Source organism: Dipodomys merriami, unplaced genomic scaffold, assembly GCF_024711535.1.
Source record: "Dipodomys merriami isolate MVZ:Mamm:240054 unplaced genomic scaffold, mDipMer1.0.p SCAF_302, whole genome shotgun sequence".
NCBI classification, from domain to species: Eukaryota; Metazoa; Chordata; class Mammalia; order Rodentia; family Heteromyidae; genus Dipodomys; species Dipodomys merriami.
Window position 1 is genome coordinate 720,651 of NW_027204516.1, and position 23,151 is coordinate 743,801.

Below are 23,151 nucleotides of genomic sequence, written 5' to 3' on the forward strand. Positions count from 1 at the left end.
AGCCTGGAGCCATTCTCAGGGTTTCTGTTTTTCAATTGATTGTGGTGGCTGCTAGAGGGAGGGGCAGCCTCTGGCTCTGGTTACCCAGTGTGGCGAGCCACTCCAATGGCTGGCGCCTGAGCTGGGTGACTTTTCCCTGGATGGAGCTGAGTCTGGCAGGTCACTTCGCCGTTAAGTTCTTGTGACCTGCTAAATGACTCGTTTTATTCCAAGGCCTGAGCTGGAGCTAGCAGCTCCTCCGAGCTTTGTCGGTATCCAAGATGGAGATCACCGGTGCTGGGGGGGAGGGGTGGCCTTCCCTCCTCTGCTCCCTGAGAAGGGGTGAGGACGTCGGGCTTGTACTCACGCCGAGTCTTGGATCCTGGGTGGTCTCTGGTCTGCAAACAGCAGGATGAAGATGTCCGCTCCTTGTCGGTTCTTGTTGGTGTTGAGTAGAATCCGCTCATCGGCTGCGTCTGGCTCCTTCGTCCCGGACTCTCTGTGTCTCAGGTATGGCCCCACGGCGGTGGTCGCCGTCGCGACCCTGCCGCCGAAGCGGCAGCTGCTGGCTGGCTGAGATGTGTCTCCTTGGTTTCCCCTCTCTTGTCTAACTCTCTGTCCTGTGATGGCACACTTGGTGTGATTCTCTGGCTTAGGACTGTTCACTGGAACTCTAAAACTGCTTTCTATTCGATAGCTTGTTCAGATTCCAGCTTCTCCGCCATCTTCCCGGAACCCCTGCATATCAGGCTGGATGGCCAGTTTTCTTCATGTGATTGTTTAGGAAGGGGGCAATCTCAAACTCATGTTTATATCATTTTACCTGATATCCCTTTTGAAAAATCAGGTTAAATGGCAAATTGCAAGTAATCGCCCAAGGTTGCTCTGAGTATTTGAATACAGGGAAATGTGCTATTTGATAACAATTATTGAAACATTATAACACAAGAAATATGTATTTTATGTATTTTCCCTAGGAAAGCATTATACTTGAATTCCTCTACATTTACTTGCTGAAGAGCCACACCTGGCTCTTTTGTTTTGTTTGTTTTTTTTTCGGCAGTGGCGCTTAAACTCTGGGCCTATGCACTGTGCCCCAACTCTTCTGTTCAAGACAAGCAGCCATACCACTTAAGCCACAGTGCCATTTCTGGTTTTCTATTAGTTTATTGGAGATAAGAGTCTCACAGACTTTCCTGCCGAGGCTGGCTTTGAACAGCGATCCTCTGATCTCCAAATCCACAGTTGCTATGATTATAGGCATGAACCAATGGTGCTGTGCACCTAGCTACTTTTAATTGGGGAAGGAAAGGGAGAACAACAAAGGAGTGGGTAACAATGTTCAACAATAAATGTTCTCATTTCCTTACTCATGTAACTATAACACCTCTATACAGCACCTTTACAATAAAAATAAAATTAACAAAAAAAGAGAAAGGTTCTTGCTGTTAGGCAATGATGACTCACACCAGTAATCCTAGCTACTCAGGAGGCTGAGAAATGAGAATCATGGTTCAAATTCAGCCTGGGCAGGAAAGCCCCTGAGACCCTTATCTACAATAAACAACTCAGAAAACTGAAAGTGGGACTGTGGCTCAAGTGATAGAGTGCTAGCCTTGAGCTGAAGAGCTGAGGGACAGTGCCCAGGCTCAGAGTTCAAGCCCCACCATGAACAACAACAACAAGAAAAGGTGTTGTCATCTTTCTTTTGCCCCATTAGACTCAAAGCCTGATGCTCATCTTTGCCTCCTGAGTAGCTGAGATTTCAGCCACCATGCCCAAAGCAAAGGAATGAAATGCATGGAAATAGACAACTGCAAACGTCCTTAAAGTTGCTGAAGCCTCTTGCATGGTGATTCATTCTCAAGATATCTTTTCTGTTTCCATGTCTGAAATGCTGTAATTTCTGTAATGAATGCTGAGAGCCACTTAGAATCATAAGCTCTGCCCCTAAGTTCCTTGTCAAGTATAGGCCTAAGTCAACTCTTGTTCCCACAGGCAACAAATATGTTCCTCGGGCCATCATGGTGGACGTAGAGCCTGGCACCTTAGACTCAGTAAGATTGGAACCATAGAGTTTCAGACCAGACACTTCATATTTAGTAGGTCAGCATGGTCCATGGAAGATGGCTAACAGGCACTCCTCCTTCCTAACATCCAGGCACTCCAGTTCCCAGAGCTGAGCTGAGCCTTTATCCATCTAGATATCATCCTCACCTAACCTACCTATTTCAGTCCATGGGAGTCATGTCCCTGGCCACTCAATCAGCACAGATAAATGCCAGTCTGCAAACAGCCTCTGAAGGGAATGAACAGCGAGCAGGGAATGCCTCCAACAAGGTTTCAGCGCTGCTGGCCATTTCAAATACCTGGCAATAACAGGGAACCACTTCAGGACACCAGAAATCAAAGCACAGCTATGTATGAGCAAGGTGCAGACAAGTGCCTGCAGCTTAGCTTCCCTCTTACCATTCTGTTCTCCTGTTCCTCCTGTGAAAGTAAGTACTTTTCCAGTATTGAGGCAGGCTCTGTTCATTTTTTTTTTGGTCGGTCGTGGGGCTTGAACTCTGGGCCTGAGCACTGTAACTCAGCTCTTCAGCTCAAAGCCAGCACTCTACCGCTTGAACCACAGCATCTCTTCTGGCTTTTTCTGTTTATGTGGTGTTGAGGAATCGATCCCACGGCATTGTGCATGTGAGGCAAGCACTGTACCACTGAGACCCCTTCCCATCCCCAGGCTCTGCTCATTTTTAGAAGTACGCACGTGGTTTGGGTTAAAATGTATCTTCCTCCACATTGTCTTTACTTTCTTTAGAACCTGGGTGATTTGTAGGGTCCCAGACACATTGAAAACATTTCCTGAGGGCTAGGAAGGTGGCTCAGCAGTACAGTGCTTGCCTTGCATGCATGAGGCCCTGGGTTCGATTCCTCAGCACCATATAAGCAGGAAAAAAAAAGCCAGAAGTGGTGCCGTGGCTTAAGTGGTAGAGCACTAGCCTTGAGCTGAAGAGCTGAGGGACAGCGCCCAGGCCCAGAGTTCAGGCCCATGACTGGACCCAAAAAAAGAAAACATTTCCTTTATTTCATCAAAGTGTATCTAAAATAATAGCCAAAGTTGCTCAGAGGAGCCTATAGTCTGCACAATGTATATAGCACAGTCATTATTCCTGGAGTATGTGTCTTTGTGTCTGATAGGCAAGAACAGGGCAGGCAATAACTGGGCCAAGGGCCACTACACAGAGGGAGCCGAGCTGGTGGAGTCAGTGTTGGAAGTGGTGAGCAGAAAGGTGTGGCTCTCTCCAGGGTTTCTAGCTGCCCTACTCCCTGGGAGGTGGCACCAGGTCAGGCATGGGCACCCTGATTCTCAATAAGATCCGAGAGGAGTTCCCAGACAGCATCATGAACACCTTCAGTGTCATGCCCTTGCCCAAGATGTTGGACACTGGCACCTTAGACTCAGTGAGATCGGAACCATTTGGCCAGAGTTTCAGACCAGACAACTTCATATTTGATATGTCATCATAGTCCATAGGAGATGGCTAACAGGCACCCCTCCTCCCTAACATCCAGACACTAGTTCCCAGTGCTGGGCTGAGCCTTTATCCACCTAACCCTATCATCCTCACCTAACCCTACAACACCATCTTGTCTGTCCACCAGTTGGTGGAAAATGCAGATGAAACATTCTGCATTGACAACGAGGCCCTGTATGACATCTGCTTTTGCACCCTGAAGCTGCTCATGCCCACCTATGGAGACCTGAACCACCTGGTGTTGGCTACCATGAGCAAGGTCACCACCTGCCTGCACTTCCCTGCACAGCTGAATGCAGACCTGCGCAAGCTGGCCGTGAACACGGTGTCCTTCCCCTGCCTCCACTTCTTCATGCCTGGCCTTGCACCCCTGACTAGCCGTGCCAGCCAGCAGTACAATGCTCTTTCACTGCCCAAGCTCACCCAGCAGACGTTTGACACCAAGAACACGATGATCACCTGTGATCCCCACCATGGCTGCTACCTGATAGTGGCTGCCATCTTCCGAGGCCGCATGTCCATGAAGGAGGTGGATGAGCAGATGCTCAATTTGCAGAACAAATAGAGCAGCTACTTTGCAGAATGGATCCCCAACAACGTGAAGACACTTGTGTGTGACATCCCCCCACATAGCCTCACGATGTTGGCCACATTCATTGGCAACAACACGGCCATCCAGGAACCCTTCAAGCACACTTCAGAACAGTTCAATGCACAAGGCATTCTTGCACTGGTATACAGGCAAGGACATGGATGAGATGGAGTTCACTGAGGCTGAGAGCAACATCAACGACCCGGTGTCCAAGTACCAGCAATGCAAAGATGCCACTGCTGATGAACAGGGGGAATTTGAAGAAGTCTTGTGGAAGAAGAGGTTTAAGACTTCCCATTGCTAGCAGTGCAACAGGAATGCTAGAGCATGCCTACTGCTTCTCAAATAAATGGTGCTTTCCTGAGCTACTGTTTTCCTGCAGTGGGACCTTGCTATGTATCATCATGCTCAGCCTTCTCTGTCAGGAACTCACTGACGGTGAATGTAAAAATGCAGATTTCTTTTAAATGATTGTTTTAAAACCCTATTTGTATAAATAAAGAAGTATACATTTTATACCCTGAGCCCTTTTTCTTCTTTAGAATCCTTTTTATTCTTTCAGTGTATTTGAAATATAAATTTGGCCAGAAGGATTTAATCTTAGCAATATAGGACTGGTACTGAAGAGGAGTATTAAATTCATGGTTTTTCTGCTATTTTGAAGAAGAGGATGACAAGTGCCAATGTTGTTGTTTTTCCCCCTGGCCCAGTTTTATAGTTTTCAATATCTCGAAAGCATGCAAGTAGCAAAAAAGCAGTTTGAAGAAAAAGAAAACTAGATCCAGATGCTACTTCTCCTTCAGACAACCACAGGTTCTTGTCTCATATCCCATCAGAGGGATTTCAGTCACATTCCCCAGAAACAGTATCAGGAACACTGATCCCTGTGTTTAGAGTTCAATTGGCAATGAAGCAGTGCTCACAGGATGAGTGCAAGTTCCTGGTTGCCAGGGAAGTTTCTCAAGGTGTCTGGCAGCTTTAAGTACAGAAGTGACTCTAGCTGTTTGAGGAAGTGAGAGGCTGAGAAGCTGACCAGTCCCATAGTGTATAAAGAACTGCTTGACACAGTACTTCCAAGTCAAGGAGAGGAGGGGAAACATGGCCTGTCCCAATTACCCATTCTCATGTTCATTTTTCCAGCAGTCAAAGCTGTCTGAGGCCCACAGGGTGTTGTAAGGATATAAGGGATGGATGGATCTAGCCTGTTGGGTATGTTTACTTTACATGAGTGAAACAGAAATCTCAATTGCTTAGAACCTACAATAGCCAGGAAGAGGGTAAACACTTCTGTTTTCACTGGAGGCCAAATCAGTCACTGGTTATTTTTGCCAGAATCTTTCACTCTTCTTTAAGTGAGGCTCCAGGCAGGTTGTCTGTGCCAAGCATTCCTCCATGGCCACCAATAACCTGTAAGAGTACCTTTTTCTTCAGAAACAGGGCTATGGGAATACTGCAACTTATAGAAAGCTCTAAGGAAAAGGTACTTCTGGGTGAGGTGCAAGTCCCTTGTTGCTAGTAAAGTTGGGAGATGGTTTCCTCTACCAGGCCTGAGGTTGGGGTAGGGTGGGGAGGGGTGGGATAGAGATCTTTAAGCCAAGCTGATCTCACTCATTAGAAAGTAAACTGTCCCAGAGAGTGATCTGTGACTAGAAGCAGGTTGTTTTGTGTCCTTGCCCCAGGGAGATCAAAGTGCAAATAGCTTCCATTGTGGGAGTCCTAGGGAGGAAGTGTTGACACCCCTGGGTCTCTAGTCCTAGAACTGACCAGGTTGGATGACCTCAAATCTTCTAAGGCTGCTGGGTCAGAACTGAAGGCAGGCCTGGCCAAGGCACTCTCATTCCTCAGTGGGTTAAGGATTGAGGCCAAGCTGTGATGGAGGCACCACCCATCCTATCTACCAGTGTTTGACTAAGAACATTTTTGTTTTCTCTTAAGTACTCATTTATGAGTCTTTTCATGAGTCTTTTCTGGTGGCTTTGGCTTATTTCTTTACACTTTTGAAGAAGTAGTTCTTGGTTCATAATTAATGACTCATGCCTCACTCCTTAGAAAACTCCTGTTGATAATTTTACCAGTAGACCACCATGTATTTCTCAGGCATGACTTTTGTTTTCTCCTAGCCAGAGCTCTGCATTCATTGCCACACAAGCTAATGTGGAGGTGATTCCTATAGATAGGTGATTTTTTTTGTCCAATTGCTAAGTGCAGCATCTCCCTTATTCTCATGTACCTTGGTAATTGTATCAAATACTTAATAGAGTTCTTGACAAGTATGATAAACAAAGTTCAGAGGTGAAGATGCAGCTCAGTGGTAGAGTACATCCCTGGCATGCACATGACTCTCAGTTCAGTCCCCAGCACCAAAAGGAGGAAAGGCAACAAATGTTAGGCTCAGGAGAGGATACATTAGAACTCATAGAAAAGCAGCACCCAGATTGGCAATGAGGAATTGTGAAATGAGGGGACATTGGTAGAATATTTGTAGGGGGAAAGAAGAGAGCCCCTTGATATGTGTACCCTTTTAGAAAGCAGAGGTAGAAACAGGGAATGAACCTCTGGTAGTCAGCCTAGGCCATAGAAGGAAGAAGCCATGACATGTATGTTACTTTAATGGGACCAGAGTGTAAAGTGGCACTACCATACCAGGCCATGGCCCAACAAGAACAGGTTTGTCAGAAAGACATTCTTGCATTGGAGAGATGTCTTTTGACCACTTTGGCCATGTTAATGATATTTCCTTATGCTGTTTCCCTTTTCCTTCCAATTTGTCGTACCTATTGCAGATCCTGTCCAGGAGACCCGTTCTCTCTAATCTTATTCTCTAAAAGTCTCCCAGTTTATAGCTTCACATATCCTAGACCAAAAAAGTATGGGGTAGATACTCTGTCAGACATAGATTGAAACTGAAAGGTATCTTTGAAGTAGACTTTGACAAGGTTCTGGTATTGACAGTCTTGTGTTGATATGTGCGGTGATTGCAACCAGCTTCTGGTCTAATTCTGAGATGACAGTGGGAGAGAAATGGTGATAGGACATCATGGACCACTATGGTTTCAAACCCTTTGCAGGTACATCTCCATTCATGGATGTGCTATCAGCCAACATACAGATGTCTGTTAAAGGGGTGATGGCCGGGAAAAGGAAATTTATTGGCCACAGATGAGACCAGCCTTTGGACAAGTGGTTGCCTTTCAGTGTGAGGCAAAGAGTACCTACCTATACAGAGATATTTTTCAGGAAGCAAGATAATTCACTCACATCTTCTTATCTACAAAATAATCTGAGAATAACTCTGGAATCCCAGAGGTGGGAGTTATGTGCTTTGCATTTCTACACGACTGCTTTGCTTCATGGCTCTTTATGCTCTTCTGAAACCTCCTTCTGAGCTGGCCCACAATGTGCCCAGGAGGCAGGAATCAAAGGGGACTTGGAAGCTTGGCTGCTAATCACTCTGGCCACACTGACTTGGGGCTGTAGGCATGTGCTGGGGATCTGCTCTATTCTAATGGTATGGGCTCCAGTGGGAGCTTTGGTTCTTACCAGGAGAAGTTAACAGTGCCTCTGTTTTTGAGCCATCTCCCAGGTCAGGATGTCTTTATCTGCAAAGGCTTGAGCTTTGCCATATCTCTCATCATGACAGGTTCTTTCTTTCTTTCTTTCTTTCTTTCTTTCTTTCTTTCTTTCTTTCTTTCTTTCTTTCTTTCTTTCTTTCTTTCTGTCTTTCTTCCTTCCTTCCTTCCTTCCTTCCTTCCTTCCTTCCTTCCTTCCTTCCTTCCTTCCTTCCTTCCTTCCTTCCTTCCTTCCTTTCTTTCTTTTCTTTCTTTCTTTCTTTCTTTCTTTCTTTCTTTCTTTCTTTCTTTCTTTCTTTCTTTCTTTCTTTCTTTCTTTCTTTCTTTCTTTCTTTTTCTTTATTTTGTTGGTCATGGGACTTGAACTCTAGGCCTAGGGGCTGTCTCTCTGTTCTTCAGCTCAAGTCTAGCTTTCTATCACTTGAGCCACAGTGCCACTTCCAGTTTTCTGGTGGTTTCTTGGAGATAAGTGTCTCAAGGCCTTTCCTGCCCAAGCTGGTTTTTTACTGGCATACTCAGATCTCTGCCTCCTGAGTAGCTAGGTTTATAGTCAAGGGCCACTGGTGCCCAGTTTGACAGGTTAATTATTTGCTAAACATAACAATGGCTGCATTCTGTCCTGGGAGAAGTTTCCCTATCATCCTACAACACTGATGGTCTTAGTGTTGTGGCAGAGCACACAGCAAGGGGGCTTTCTATGCATGCATATTGACTAATACCTGAAAAGGCAGCTTGCAAAGGCCAAGGAGATTGTTGTTGAAGAGATTGTTGTTCAAAAGCCCCTAGTGCTAGGAAGGCTCTGGAAATGCATACATCTCAACTTGCACTGGGCATTTCCAAATTTTAAGTTCTAGTGTTGTTTCTTTTCCTTTGTACACAGCTTGAGTAGGTTGTTCCAGACAAGGAAAGCTACCTACAGAAGGTCTGTGTGCTAGCTACACTCATACAGAACAAGCAGTTCAGGGCTTGATTTTTGGTACATTTTTAGACTGCAATCTCTTCACTGGTGAGGTTTTTTAATGTTTCCAAGATCATTTTAAATGATTTTTTGCCCTCTCACCATATCACTTAGGTTTCTATCCTAAGCTAAATCAGCAACAACAATAACAAAAACAACAGACTGGACTCACTTGTAAAGTAGTTAAAAGTGCCACCTGCTGTTCAAACTGCAGAAATACCCATTTCTTGTAACCTTCAGAGAAACAAAGGCTTTCTTTTTATTATTATGATTATTATTGTGAAAATACCATACAGAGGGGTCTTTAAAATGCTTATAGTAGTCTGTACCCAAAGTGGTCCTTATCATTGGAACTTATGGTGACTTCACGGTGATAAAAGAAGTCCTGAGTGCCCTGAAAACAGCCACTGCCGATGACAGCAGGTCTATCTCAGTGCACCCGGCAGCATCTTCTATTGTGGCCTGGACTTAATTTACTTCATAGACCATCTCACAGATGATAGAAAGAGAAAAGGCACCAAGATGGCAGATGCAATCAGGTTTGCAGAGCCAATGTGTTTGCATCGGGGTTGGGGTTAGTTTTCCAAGTACTAGAACTGAAGATCACAGCCCTGCATAGGCTTCAATGTCAGTCATTTAAGTCAGTTGACTCAATTAACTCATCTGCTCTTTCTATGAGTCTGACATTAATGACTGCTTATCAGAGGCCAACAACTGAAACCCAGCAAGTGCTCGGCATGTTGGCTAAGAGTGCTGTATAGATAATGTACAGCTGCATGGTACTTGTGCTGTACACTTCTCCTATGCTTCCCCAAATTCTAAATATTTCTAGTAGAGAGGAAAAAAGCTGAATCAGCTAATGAACACATCTTACATCTGTTGGGTTGTTTTAATAGTACTATGATTTGATTGGACTCAAAGCCTCATACATGCTAGGCATGCATTCTACCACACCTCCTGCCCCCTTTTTGCTTTAAGTATTTTAAGTAATTTTTGGGCTTTGCTCTTCCCTCACATACACCTCCCACAGAGCTGGGATTTCAGGAATGAACCACCTAGCCAGAATAATTTGTTGAGATAAGGTCTGCTTGCTAAAACTTTGCCTAGACTAGCCTTGGATCTCAGTCTCCCCCATCTCTGTTATTCCCCAAAATAACATACCTATGGTTTGAAATATTATAATCCCATTATTATTCTGAGTTCTCAGATGTGGTGCTAGAAGGCATTGCCTTCTTACTTGACTTGAAATTATAAACCTTCATCAGTGGACATAATTCTGCTCTAGACTATCAGAACCTCATATCAAAGTGTAGACACTGCTCATTGTTAAATCATAGTTCAGGATATGTTGCATGTCTTTAAGCCTCACTTTTTACACACACACACACACACACACACACATGCACACACATACACACAAACACACACACATACCATTGTCTTCAGTGGTGACTTTGTACATCTTCTGTGAGACCACCTGAGTTCTCTCTTATGCATCTTAGAGCTTTTCTTACCAATCTTGCTGCTCTCCAGTCTTCTCCCTCCTCAGGTGTCCAGTCTCTGCCCTTGACAGTGGCTGAGGCTTGTAGTACTGGGATTAGAGAAAGAGAAAAGATAGATACAGATATTTAAGTAGAAACCTCATCTCTTGCACTTTTGGGTGATTTTAGATGCTTGTTTTCATCAGATCCTCACTCCTATTACTTCTCCCAGCCTCCCAATGCCATGTCCTTCTCCTGGATTCCACAGAAGGCTCAGCTGATATTATAGGAAACTGAAACATTGTGCTTCTGTGAAACCTGCATTGCTGCTGCTTTGAGTAAATGTATTTTTATCAGCAATAATTTTGCTTAATGGAATATGGGAGAATCAGAAAAAACTACTTATTTAAAGCAGTTTCACTTAACCTTTCTCTTACTCAGTTTATTTAAATTAACTTTATATGCCTATGAGGGACATTACACAAAACAATCTTTCTATGTATTGTATTTTTGCTTGTTTCTGTGGTATCATGACTCAAATTCCTTAAACTTTTTGAGGCAAAGATCTTCATTGTGGCAAATATTCAGAATGGAAGGAAAGGGAAGTCAGAATGGAGATCAATTAACATCTTACATCATCCCATCATCCACTGTCCAGGGCTGCTATTTCCACTATTGGAATTGATGATACCCAGTTTGCAGATTCATTGTCATGAAATGGCCCTTACATCATTGATAAAACTGAGTATCTTGGGTTCCCTTTATAGCATTGGACTTTTGATGTCTGCATACTATGTGTCTGAAGGACCCAAGAGCAAGCTTATCTCCACAGAAGTGAGGTCTCCTCTCATGATAGAGTGAGATAATGTGCAGACTTTCCAAAGGAAGAGGCTATTACTCAGCACTCCTATATTACAGGATTTGGAGAGAGAACAAAACAAACCCGTAAATTGGCCCTAGAACTTGACCTCTTCCTACTCATTCCTTTCTTCTTCAGATAATAAAGTTGAGTAAGCTGAGGAAGGAAGCACACTACCTCCTAATTCAAATTTTGTTGCCTGGTTTCTCCAGACAATTCCTACACCCTTCCATGAGGGTTTGACCTAACATCTGATCTTGTCAAGTGTCTTCTCAGAAGGAATTCTATTGAATAATAATGTCTTCAAAAACTAACTTTGTGGAAAATCTTTCCTTCCCTTCCATATCTAAGACAGCCTTTAACTCAGTTCACAGATAATCCAGTGGGAACAAATACAAATTGAGTATGCTGCATTGTACACCTATTAATGTTTATGGGCTTTAATATTAAGTTTTAAAAGATAAGTATAAAAACCAGGAGCCTGCTGGTTCATGCCTGTAATCCTAGCTACTCAGGGTGCTGAAATCTGAGGATTGTAGTTTGAAGCCAGCTGAGACAAGAAAGTCCATGAGACTCTTATCTCCAATAAACTACTAAGAAAAAGCTGGAAGTGGTGTTGGGATTTAGTTGGTAGAACACTAGCCTTGAGCACAAAGAGGCTCAGAGACAGTGCACAGGCCCTATGTTCAAGCCCCATGGCTAGCAAACACAACCGCATGTATACTTAACAAAACTGTACACATTTCCTCTTTAGGTCCATCATGATCTCCTACCACTAGCCACACTGCCGCTGGATTTTTGTAGTTCATGATCGTACAGCTTTGTGGACTGGAGAGGTCTCTCCTGACAGGTTATTTCTACAAAGATTTGGTGGGTGGCTGTGTTTTAACAAACTGAGTTTCTGTTCAACTCATGTTTACAAATGAGTTTACACATCATCATTGCACCCTTCCTCTGAGCAGGGCTGCTGATGAATTTAGCATGGACCTCTGAAATAGAGACATAATTTCATTTGACATTATTATCATTCCAGGCAAAAATTGAAATTCCAGTTATAAAACAATGTATCAATCCTATTGAAATCCTGGTATTGATTATCCTCAAAGACTTTGAAACCAGAATTTTTTTTAATCTTGAAAATGTAGTACAGAGGGGTTACAATTACACGAGCAAGGTAATGAGTACATTTCTTTTTTGGGGGGTGGGGAGTCCGGTCGTGGGCCTGAACTCTGGGCCTGGTCGCTGTCCCTCAGCATTTCACCTCAAGGCTAGCGCTCAACCACTTGAGCCACAGCACCACTTCCAGCTTTTTATTTCTGCTTCTGTGGTGCTGAGGAATCAAACCCAGGGCCTCATGCATGCAAGGCAAGCTCTGTACCACTGAGCCACCTTCCCAGCCCAAATGAGTACATTTCTTATCAAGCATTGTTCCCTCCTCCTTTGTTTCCCTTACCATCCCTTCCCATCTCCCTCCCCATACCACGCCAGAGTTGTAAAATTCATTTTTCGACATAACATCTTGTACATCTCATTGTTGCAATGGGTTCACCTGTATCCCTGTTTAAACAATTTGTTTTTTTCCCTTCCCCTCCACAAATTATAGCAACATCAAATACAGTGAAAACAGGGATTATACTGAGGAGGAGGGACATAAAAAACACAAAACAATCATCTTATAAATATGTTTAAAACAATAGCAAGAAAGAAAAAATATGAGTCCTTATCTTGGGATTCATTTCACCTAACATCAACTCCTCTGAACATTTCTGCTTGTCTCAGACATATACTAGTCATTGCAAATAAGGGAAACCATGGGACCTGTGTTTCTTTGGGCTTGAGATGAGAATTTTTTATGTATGTACAAATATATCATGGGAGAAGCATGGAATCATGGACAGTTTTTTTATTCTTATGTTTTCATGTACCACAGCTTTATCGTTAAACTCCGTTGTGAGCTTTCAAATAATGCCTTGGGCCATCTCATTTAGAAACCTTAGATATTAGTGTGGCTTATTCTTTTAAAGGAACAATTCTTGCATAATGCAAAACATTACTTACCTTGGGGGCAATTGGCAAGGCTGAGATGAGGTTGGCCTCACCTAATGGACTACACCTCACACCAATTGCTGGAATCTGCATCTGCAAGCCCTGTTCTCCTGTGTTCCTTACAAACCTCCCAACCTCCCTCCTTACAATATAATCTAGCTGGAAGCAGTGACTCACATCTGTAATTCTAGCTACTCAAAAGTCTGAGATACATCCAGAGGATTTGTGTTAAGACCAGATCAATTAGAAAAGTCTGTTAAAATTGAGCCTCCAATGATTAGTACAAACAGGACTGAAAGTGTGATTCAAGTATTCAAGTGCCAGCCAACTAAGCAGAAGACCCTGAATTCAACTGCAGGACTTGCACAGGGGTGGGGGGGGAAGGGAGGGGGAGGGGAGATGCAGCACTATATTCAATCTTGATCGTATTCAGAGGATGAGGAACTAGTAGGAAGTGCCTCAATAGCTGTTGTCAGTCAAGCTCTGGCTTAGAACTCTGTATATGAAAAGTTTTAGTTATTCTTCAATGGTCAGGCTCAAACTACCTATAAAAAAATCACTTTATATGTATGCAGGTATAAGTTTATGCTTTGATCTACTCTGTGAAATCAGAACAAGAGACTACCTCTGAAAACAGAATCAGCTGTATGGTGGGGAGGAAGAAGCAGATTCCCTATATAGTATAGCATCAACCTCCCTGGAACTACAAAGCCTATAAAACAAACTCCAGCACAGCATTGGTTGTGTTTTATGGCAAGTTCTTGTCCCCTGCAAAGGCCTCCCTCTCCCATGTCTGCTTTGCTCTCCAATTTCCTGTGGCAGTAGCATCCAACAACACATAATGGGATACAGGCATTGAGATGCTTGCTGATCTTTATTTCCAACCTTATGTCTTAAATTAGCTTATCTCCATGTCCATAAGTTAATTTAGTCCAGTTTATAAGACCTAAGAAAATACGTGTTTCCAATTCAATGTGTAAAGTCTTCTTGCAGGGGCAGGTTATATCCCTTAGTCAATAACCCTTCAGTCAGTACCAGACAATCTTAGTGCCAAGTTCACTCTGAATTTTCCCTTTTCTTGGATACAAGAACTCCCTAAAGTCAGTATGATCCTTGGGTCTTCAAAGAGAGAAAGTTGGAAATGCTATATGCAATAGTCAGAGTGGCCAAGAGCCACTGTAAATATGAAAGCCCTTCTGGCTATGTCACCTACAACTGGTGGTAGCAGCGACACCTGTGTAATATCCAGGCTGTAGGTAAGCCTTTACAACCTGCAGCAGGTAGATCCACAGTCTACCTTTTCTGGGAGGAGGCTTTTTAAGAAATCTTAATTTTTATGATTTGCATAGTTTCTGCTTGGCAACTTCCAATCTAGAATAGATTTTTGTCATCTGCTCACATATGCAATGTTTTTACTTTTCCCTGTGTACTTTTTTTAACTTTAGAAACTTAGTAAATACTTTCATCCAGTTTAAGAAGCCTAATTTTGTAGCAGTAAAAGGCCCAGCCATTGGACTAGGAGCAGCCACATGGCCTCTTTGTGATGTGGTTTGGACCAAGGAAAAGTCTTGGTTCCAAACACCTTGTACCCCCATAGGACAGAATCCAGATGGCTGCTCTACTGATATCTTTCCCAAGGATATGGGAGGCACATCTGTGAGCACCTTGGTTAAAAACTTATTTTAGACAATGTCCTAAGAACCTGTGCTTTGGGTGTTGTTTCACTCAGGGTATCTTGTGTGTTCTCTGGGGACATTTCATCAAACCCACTTGGTTCATGTAGTGCTGTAATACTTCCCAGGAGAAGGCCTTTCCTCCCATGAGGAGCCTCCAGATTTACCTAAATCACACTGATACCCAGTTTTCAATCAAGAATTTTCTTTTACTTCACTTTAAAATCTGCCCTTTTAAAGTGGCAGTGGGAGGCCATGCACTAGTGGCTCACACACTAGCCTTTTGGGAGGCTGATACCAGAATTGCAGTTTGAAGCCATTGTAGGCAGAGAAACCCAAGAGATTCTTATTGCAATTAGCCTGGAAAAAGCCACTAGGGATCAGTGGCTGGAATGGTAGAGTGCCAGCTTTGAACAAAAAAGAGCTAGGTAAAGAGCCAAAGGCCCTGAGTTCAAGTCCTATTATACACAATATCCCCTGCACCCGTACCCACACACCTTCCCCAACAAACACACAAAGCAATTAGGGAGCAAACTTGCACAAATAAAAGAAGCAGGGAGAGGGGTTCAGTATAATTTTGTGGCTCATTTTTTTTCACTATTTAAATTGGTCCATTCATGATGAGAGATTGTGTTTGTGTTTTCTCAATTACATATACCTTGTTCCTTAGTTCTAGAGACAGACTGAGAGTGTTGGCAGAGAGGAGAATCCACAAAGATTGAATTCTGTTGAAGAGAGGGACTGGATGTCAGATTGGATAGGGGACAAGTGCAACTCCTCCAGCTCCACCACTGAGTGTCCCATAGTTTGACCTGGCCAATTGGCATGATGCTGTCTTTGTACCCATCAGTGTGGGGAGTTCAGGAAGACCATTGTGTCATGGAAAATGACTGTAGCTGAGGGAGTTGCGGAAGGAACTGACAGCCCACAGCTGAAGTAACAGGATCTCCGTTTGGGGTTCACAGCTAAGTTTACTTCCTCATGTAGAAATATCCAGTATCCAAGGGTATCACTTGCTTGGGGAGCCTACAATGAGGGGAGATAGTACAATTTCAGGCAATCTTGGGAGCAATTAGAGTACAATGAAGAAGAAAATGTGTGTCTCCTCTCTGAAATTCCAGAGGGTAAGAGCAACTGAGGAGAGGAAGCTGTCAGTCACTGCTGAATTGGTAGGGTTGAGAAGGAAGGCACATTGGAGCTGGGAGTCACATGTGTAATCCTAACTATTTAAGATGCTGAGATTTGGATGATCATTATTCAGGGCCAGCCCAAGCCAAAAACTGGGTGACATCTCCTCTTAAGCTATCAATTAATATCAACTTCACTACAACAGGAAGCTTAAAATAGGTGAGTCCAGGCCCAGGCATGTACCTGGATAGGAAGCAAGACCATAACTAAAAAATGAGCAGCACAAAATAGGCATATAGCTCACCTACCTAGCAAGTACAATACTCTGAGTTCTAACACGAGTACCATGAACAAGGTTAAGCATGGTGACCTCGGTGCCCCAGTGTGATTCACTGAGATTGCTGCAGCATCTGTTGCTCTGTAGGCTCCTGCCAAAGAGGAACAGTCCATTGACATCCCTCAATCTATGCCTACCAAGACAGCAAATGCTGAGCAGAACCCCTCACGATGGCCAAGGATGGAGGTTTAGTTGGAACTTTGGCCCCTCAAAGGGGAGGAGAGCAACGATCTGCAGGACCAGATGGACTCCTGAGTGAGAGAAGGGCAGAAGGAGGCAATGTTGAGGTTGGTACGGGGTTTGTGTTTAATGACTAATATGGATTCAGTGGAAATGTTCTGACTTTGATTAACATGTTTTATGACATGTGAATCAAGGGAGAGCTAGGGCAGTGAGGGAAACACACTTGTGTAAATTTTCCATAGGTTGAAACTTACTCTAAAGTCTAAGTTGTTTTTGAAAACTGAAATGTAGAGAAGTTGATAAAAGAGCACAGCTGCCCAGTACTGGACTGTTCTCTGTAGATTTACCTGCCCTATCCATCCCTCTACTGGTGGGTACTTGTCCCCAGGGTGCCTCATACCCCATCCCAGTGTGCTGCTCAATCCAGAACAGCTGCTGTTGGGCAGGGAGGATCAGGAAACCCTGATGCACTCATGTGCCAACAGTGCCTCCTTCCCTTGGAGGCACAACACAATCCAGAGCTCTGCAGCACCCTATCATTGCTATGAATTGGAGTCTCCAACACTTGGGCTTTGCCTGCATTATTCCCCCACACCTCTAGACCAGCCTTTTGGGGACTTCTGAGACCTGGAGGATAAGAAAGGGAGGCCTGGAGGCAGCATCTCTTCCCATTGGAGCACTGAGTTTGCCACAAGGACCTAACAGGCTGAGAATCTTGGGAATGAACAATGCAGGGTGGCTAAACTTTGATACTCTCTGCTAACATGTCAGGCATTTACTGACATTTATATTCTAGCCCTCTGTGTCCACCAAACCATGGCCATTTGGGGTGTGTGTGTATGTCTGATAAGTCAGAAAGTGATTGCTAGCAAACAAGAATGACCAGTGCTAATGGGTTCATATGGTTGACTGTACTGGCCCTTTATGAGAGATCTCTGGTAGATCTGAATGTGATGTTGCAGTTGACAATTCTTTCCATCAACCCATCCCTCTATTTATCATTCAATTCACATCCTACTCCCTACTTTTCCAGCTCTCTGACCAGCAGTCCAGGTTAACACTCAGTACTGTTCAGCCCCAATACTTTGACATCAAGTAGATGACCAGTGCAGTCCCATTTGGGGTTATTTTCCTCTTCTTGTCACTATAGGATGATACTGTAAGAAAGTGGCCAGTCCCCTCCTTGGCTTGCATACCCACACTGTCTGACCACAACAAATCAATTTCTATAAGCTCATAAGTTCTTAGTAAGTATGAAGGTGTCTTCTCAGAAATTGCATGCCATGTTTTAGGCTCCTGTCTTTCTTCACCTGTAGCCTAGCATACCTTCCTTGGGCAGATTACTGAGTTTTTCTGAAACTTTGCCAGCAATTTGAGAAGAGTAAGGGTTGGACTCAGGTCTCAGCCTCCTACTTTCCTGATATCCAGGAGTCCCACACGTACAAGAGAGTATTCTGCCCTCACCTGGGATGTCCATGTTTAGCACATGATGGTATCACATCAGGTCCCATAGTGGTCCACCTGGCATTGAAATGCTTTTTTGTCCATTTTACTATGCTGTGTCCACCTATCCCTACCTGATTAAGGGTAGATCTTTAAGCTCATTGTGAGTTATTATTGAAGAAGGTGACTTGCTAGCAATTAAATGCTAATTCTACCACTAAAGAATCCTTATTTCCAGGAAAATGTTAAGATCATTGTAAACAATAATCTGGGGGAATGTGTGGAGGTGCAATGGTATGGGAGGATGAGGGTCAACTAGAGGAAAGACTAAGTAAATATGGATAGGTAAACACCATCAAACCAAATGGCATTTTGGAAGTGGAATCTTTGTAATGAATGTTGACAGTGGTAGAATTCTTGATGGTTCATTGTGTTTGGAAAGATAAAAATTGGTTTGAAGTCTCTGCAACATAAGCATGTGCAACTTAATATTATCAGTGTACACAACAAGTGCACGAGTACGTGAAGTTGTACACATACACACACATACACAAAGTTGGAATTGAAGAGATGTTATTAGTACAGACCTAGGACTAAAGGACCTGTGCTACAAGCAGCACAAGGTGACCTATACTATGACAGCTCTTGCTCATATTGTATGCTCACCGTAAGCCATACTTCCAGCCCTTCTTTTGCGATTATTTTGAAGGTGGGATCTCAAGACTTTTCTGCTTAGGCTGGTCTCAGAGCCACCATCCTCCAGATTTAAGCCTACCTATTAGCTAAGATCACAGCTATGAGCCACCAATCCTGGCCCACTGCTTGTGTGTTTAAGTGGAAAATGGTTAACAGGGGGCTGGGAAGGTGGTTCAGTGGTAGAGTGCTTGCCTTGCATGCATGAGGCCCTGGGTTCGATTCCCCAGCACCACATAAGCAAAAAGAAAAAAAGCCAGAAGTGGCGCTGTGGCTCAAATGGTAGAGCACTAGCCTTGAGCTGAAGAGCTGAGGGACAGCGCCCAGGCCCAGAGTTCAGGCCCTACAACCGGACCAAAAAAAAAAGAGAGAAAGAAAAGAAAAGAAAAGAAAATGGTTAACAGCCTTGAATCAGTCATGTCATTCACACTCTTGGCAAAATTCAGGAACTCCTTTTATTGTCTTGCACATCCAGTCATTTGGAAAAGTGAAAAGCACAAGTCAGGAAAGACTCCCTAGTAACAAACAGATGTGTATGGAGCTAGCTGGGAAGATGGACCACCATGACAGTGTGCTGGCTAGAGACAGATGGCTCCAGTTAGACCAGATGGAGAGAACCAGATAAGGGCATGAATAGAATGTAATGGAAGAGAACGATGTTAGAGCTATTGGCTGACTTTCAAAGGGCAGAAAACAAAAAGAAATAATGAGACTAGGCATGGTGGTACATGCCTATGATCTGCATACAAAGGTAGCTTAGCCCAAAGTCCTACTTAGATTAGACCCTATCTCAAAAAAGAGAAGTTACTGAGAGAACAGAGTGGAACCACTATCACTGAGTTATCTGGGAAAATTCAGTGGTCCTAGGGCCCTTCTCCTTTATCCACTCTCACTTGTCTGCCTTAAAAAACTGACTTAATATAAAGAACAAGGTTTAGTGAGATTTCTGATAAATGTTTACTTATAGTAGATCCTTTTCCCCCAAGGAGAGGCTGCTTAGTCAACCTGTGGATTAGCAGAACATTCCACACTCTTCAGATGCTTATGACCTGTCCAAGACTGTGCTCAAATGCCAGCCTCACTTAGGGTGATGTTCAGAACCTTGCAAGGCTTTCTGCTGAGGAACAGGTCCCCTGCCACTGTGTTCATCCTTCTTGCCTCTCTTGAAGGGTGGTGAGTCAGCCATACCCGTGCCCTCCAGCATTAGCTCTTGTGCTATGTGCACTGCGTGGAAGTAAAAAAGCAGTGGAAACTGTAGTGTCCTGTGGGCAATTTTCATGAAGATTTCATCTCTTGAAAAGGGAGACTCTACCCACTGCTTGTTTACCTGAAGCCCAGAAGCTCTGGGTCTGGTTTTCAGCACTGCCAGGGAAACACAGAAGGAAGTCATCATTTCGACCCATTCTCCCCTCCTCACCCTGCATGAGCATCTGGGAGCCTGTTGTTGGAATGGTAAATCCAGACACTTTCCTCTGAAACCAAAATGAAAACCTGGGACAAAATTAAAGTCAGTGTAAAGTGAATAAGCATGTATCGATTTATACACTATTACATGTTGTAAAAACAAAAGAATGTTCACTTCCTTCATGCAGTCATTCGAAGTCATGTGTCAGACTCACTCAGCATGGCAATAATTTTGGGAACATCAAAGTCCTGGCTGCTTTGTCTCTTATAGTTATATCCACATGGTGAAATGTGATATCCAGAAGTAATAGCTCAGCCATTAGAACATGGGCTCTGTCTCAGGAACAAGTCACTTTTTGTAACTCAGAGAGGAAAAGAAACCCCAGACAGCCATTCTATGCCTGGCTCACTTCCATAAGATTAACAATTACTTGGCCTTATTTATGGCTCATTTTCTTGCATATGAAGAGTTCACACATGGGAGCTGGCTTTAGAGGATAGAGTGCAGATAAAGGAAGTTAAAACAATAACCTCAAACACAAAGTAGACCTTTTCTAGTTCACATTTTTGGAGTCCATATGATTCTGAATGAGGTTATGTCTTTCTCATAATAGCTCAACCCATCTGCCCATTGGATCATGACTCTACACAATTCATAATTAGTGTCTACTAGCACATGTGCCACAGGATCTGGGGTTTGTGAGTAACCATCCTCATTGTTGACATTGGGGGATGAGGCTCCCTCTGTCTGCTTGCATCATGTTTCACATCTCAACACTCTCCTTCCTTTCAGGCCAATGAAATGATGCTCAGTGGTTGGAAGCTGACCTCACAGGAGACTTGTGGCAAAGGCCTGGTCTCCCAGGTTTCTGGCCAGGGAAGTCATGGTTCTAGTCATGGAGCTTGCTTCCTGTAATACAGTTGTTCATGTAGTTGTTTCTTTTACATGTTAGTTTTTAAAAAAATAAAACCTTGGGTTGGGAAGGTGGCCTAGTGGTAGAGTGCTTGCCTAGCATGCATGAAGCCCTGAGTTTGATTCTTCAGTAACCACATATCCAGAAAAAGCTGGAAGTGTTGCAGTGGCTCAAGTGTTAGTATGCTAGCTTTAAGCAAAAAATGCTTAGGGACAGTGCACAGGCACTGAGTTCAGGCCCCAGGAATTGCAAAAGTGAACAAATTGTCGATCAGCTTTTACCACTTCAGGCCATAAAAAAGGGTAACAAGGCTCAGGACTGTTGCTACAAGAGTTCATGTCTTCCCACAAACAGAGGGATAAGGCTCCTGTCTCTCACTTTCCAGTACCCAGAAAACCCTAAAATGGTGAATGGATCAATAAAATGTGGTATACATGTATGAGGTTACATATATATATATATATATGTATGTATGTATGTATGTATGAGGTTACATACATATATATATGTATGTATGTATGAGGTTACATACATGTATACCACATTTTATATACATATATGTATATATAGATATAAATATATATATACATATATATGTGTGTATATGTACATATATACATATATACATATATATAAATGTATGTATGAACACACACACACACACACACACACAAACAGAGAGAAATCCCACTCATCCATCAGAGAGCATGATAGACTACCATTTGTAATAATGTGGAAAGACTGGGAAAGAATTATATTATGGGAAGTAATCCAGACCCAGAGAACACAAGCTGCATGGTTTCCCTTATTTGTGGCTGCTAGAATGTTCCAATAAACTCAAAAGCAAATACATTCAGTTGTATGCTAATAGTTACAGATGAATTAACTGAAGTATAGTAGACTCAATGAAGAGCAGAAATAGTGTGGTATTTTTTCCTCTAAAGAAATGTTTAATGGTCTGCCAAGAAAACAAAAACTCTCAAAGTTTGTCTGGCAATCCATTCACTTGTTAATAACTTAGTAATTAAGGATGCTCTCACCAGAGTGGGCAAGAGTAAACGTAGTAGTCACACACATTTTTTGACTAAAATTCCAAAGCTTACTGACATCACAAATAAATGTATCATGTTTAAAATTTTAATCTATTTCTATTTCCTGACTTGCCACACCAAGAATTATTGTCTTACAAGGGAATATGAAATAAAAACATCCATTTGTGGAAATGAACATGAGATTAGTTGTTCTTTCTTAGAAGTTTGTCTCAATGAAAACAAAGAATTAAACTTAAATGCTGAGGAAAATAAATGTTATTACTTCATTATACCATAAAAGAATGTAAACTGTGAGCAAGGTAAATATGACAGGCAAAAATAAGGCAAATAATAGAGTTTCAGTGAAGTAAATTTCTTTTTTCTCATTGCTATCTAAAACTCTCCATCTCTGTGTTCTTCTAGTACACAGCTGAGAATCTTGCAGACCTCTTAAGGACCAGAGCAGAATGGACAATCTCCACACAGGCCAGATGAACACAGTGAGTTGACAAGTACCCAAGGAGTGGGTGTTTCAATATGGAAAACTGTTGGAATAATTATTGTTTCCTCATAATCCAGACAAATGTTCACGCCAAGGTCCAAAAATGTCGAAGTCAGGCTTATAAAGGCCACAGGTGAAAAAGAAATAATCTAACATGGAAGTTAAATGTTTCAAACAGGAATGTGCTAATGCATGACTGTAATCCTAGAACTCTGGAATGTGAGGCAGGAGGATCTTCACTTTTAGTCCAGCTAGGCAATAAAGTCAGGTCCTGCCTTAGGAAGCTCAGGTTTCCTACTATCACTTGCCAAAGAATAACTACTTGCACTAGAAGCACCATCTGAAATTTCCATGGCACCCTCTTCATCTTCACATTCACTGCTTTTACTGGTTTCTTCTCTGTCACTGTCCATTTTCTAGTCAATCAACTGCAGTTCATCTCCCTTGGCCCTATCTTCTTTCTGTACACAAATTGTTCCTGCCAATAGTTCCAATCCCATTGTTTCTCTGTATTTTAAACAGTGTCCTATCTTCATCTGATTGATCATTTTCACTGGATCTCCATGGTATACTTGTGAGCTCAATTACTAGATGTGGTTGTTTCTTTGGTCTTGGAGATAATTCAATATTTCAATAATTCAATATTTCAGATGTCTTGAAATTCCTCTCCAAACTTGAGCCATGCTTCAGAGAGGGAAGCATCAGCTGTGCCCACTTTCCTAAGACTTGTTCTTCTGACCTGTGGTGGACTCTTTTGAAAAGGATGGGTACTCTATGTCCCACTTCCTTTTCCACTTGGATCTGCTGGTGCCATCACCAGAGACAT

At 43.0% G+C, this 23,151-nt stretch overlaps 2 pseudogenes; both read left to right on the forward strand.

Moving 5' to 3' along the window:
* Positions 1-4,408, forward strand: part of LOC138840842 (tubulin beta-2 chain-like) — a 45,377-nt pseudogene extending 40,969 nt beyond the window's left edge.
* Positions 4,409-7,180: 2,772 nt separating this feature from the next.
* The window catches only part of LOC138840844 (chromodomain Y-like protein), an 85,130-nt pseudogene continuing 69,159 nt past the window's right edge, over positions 7,181-23,151 (forward strand).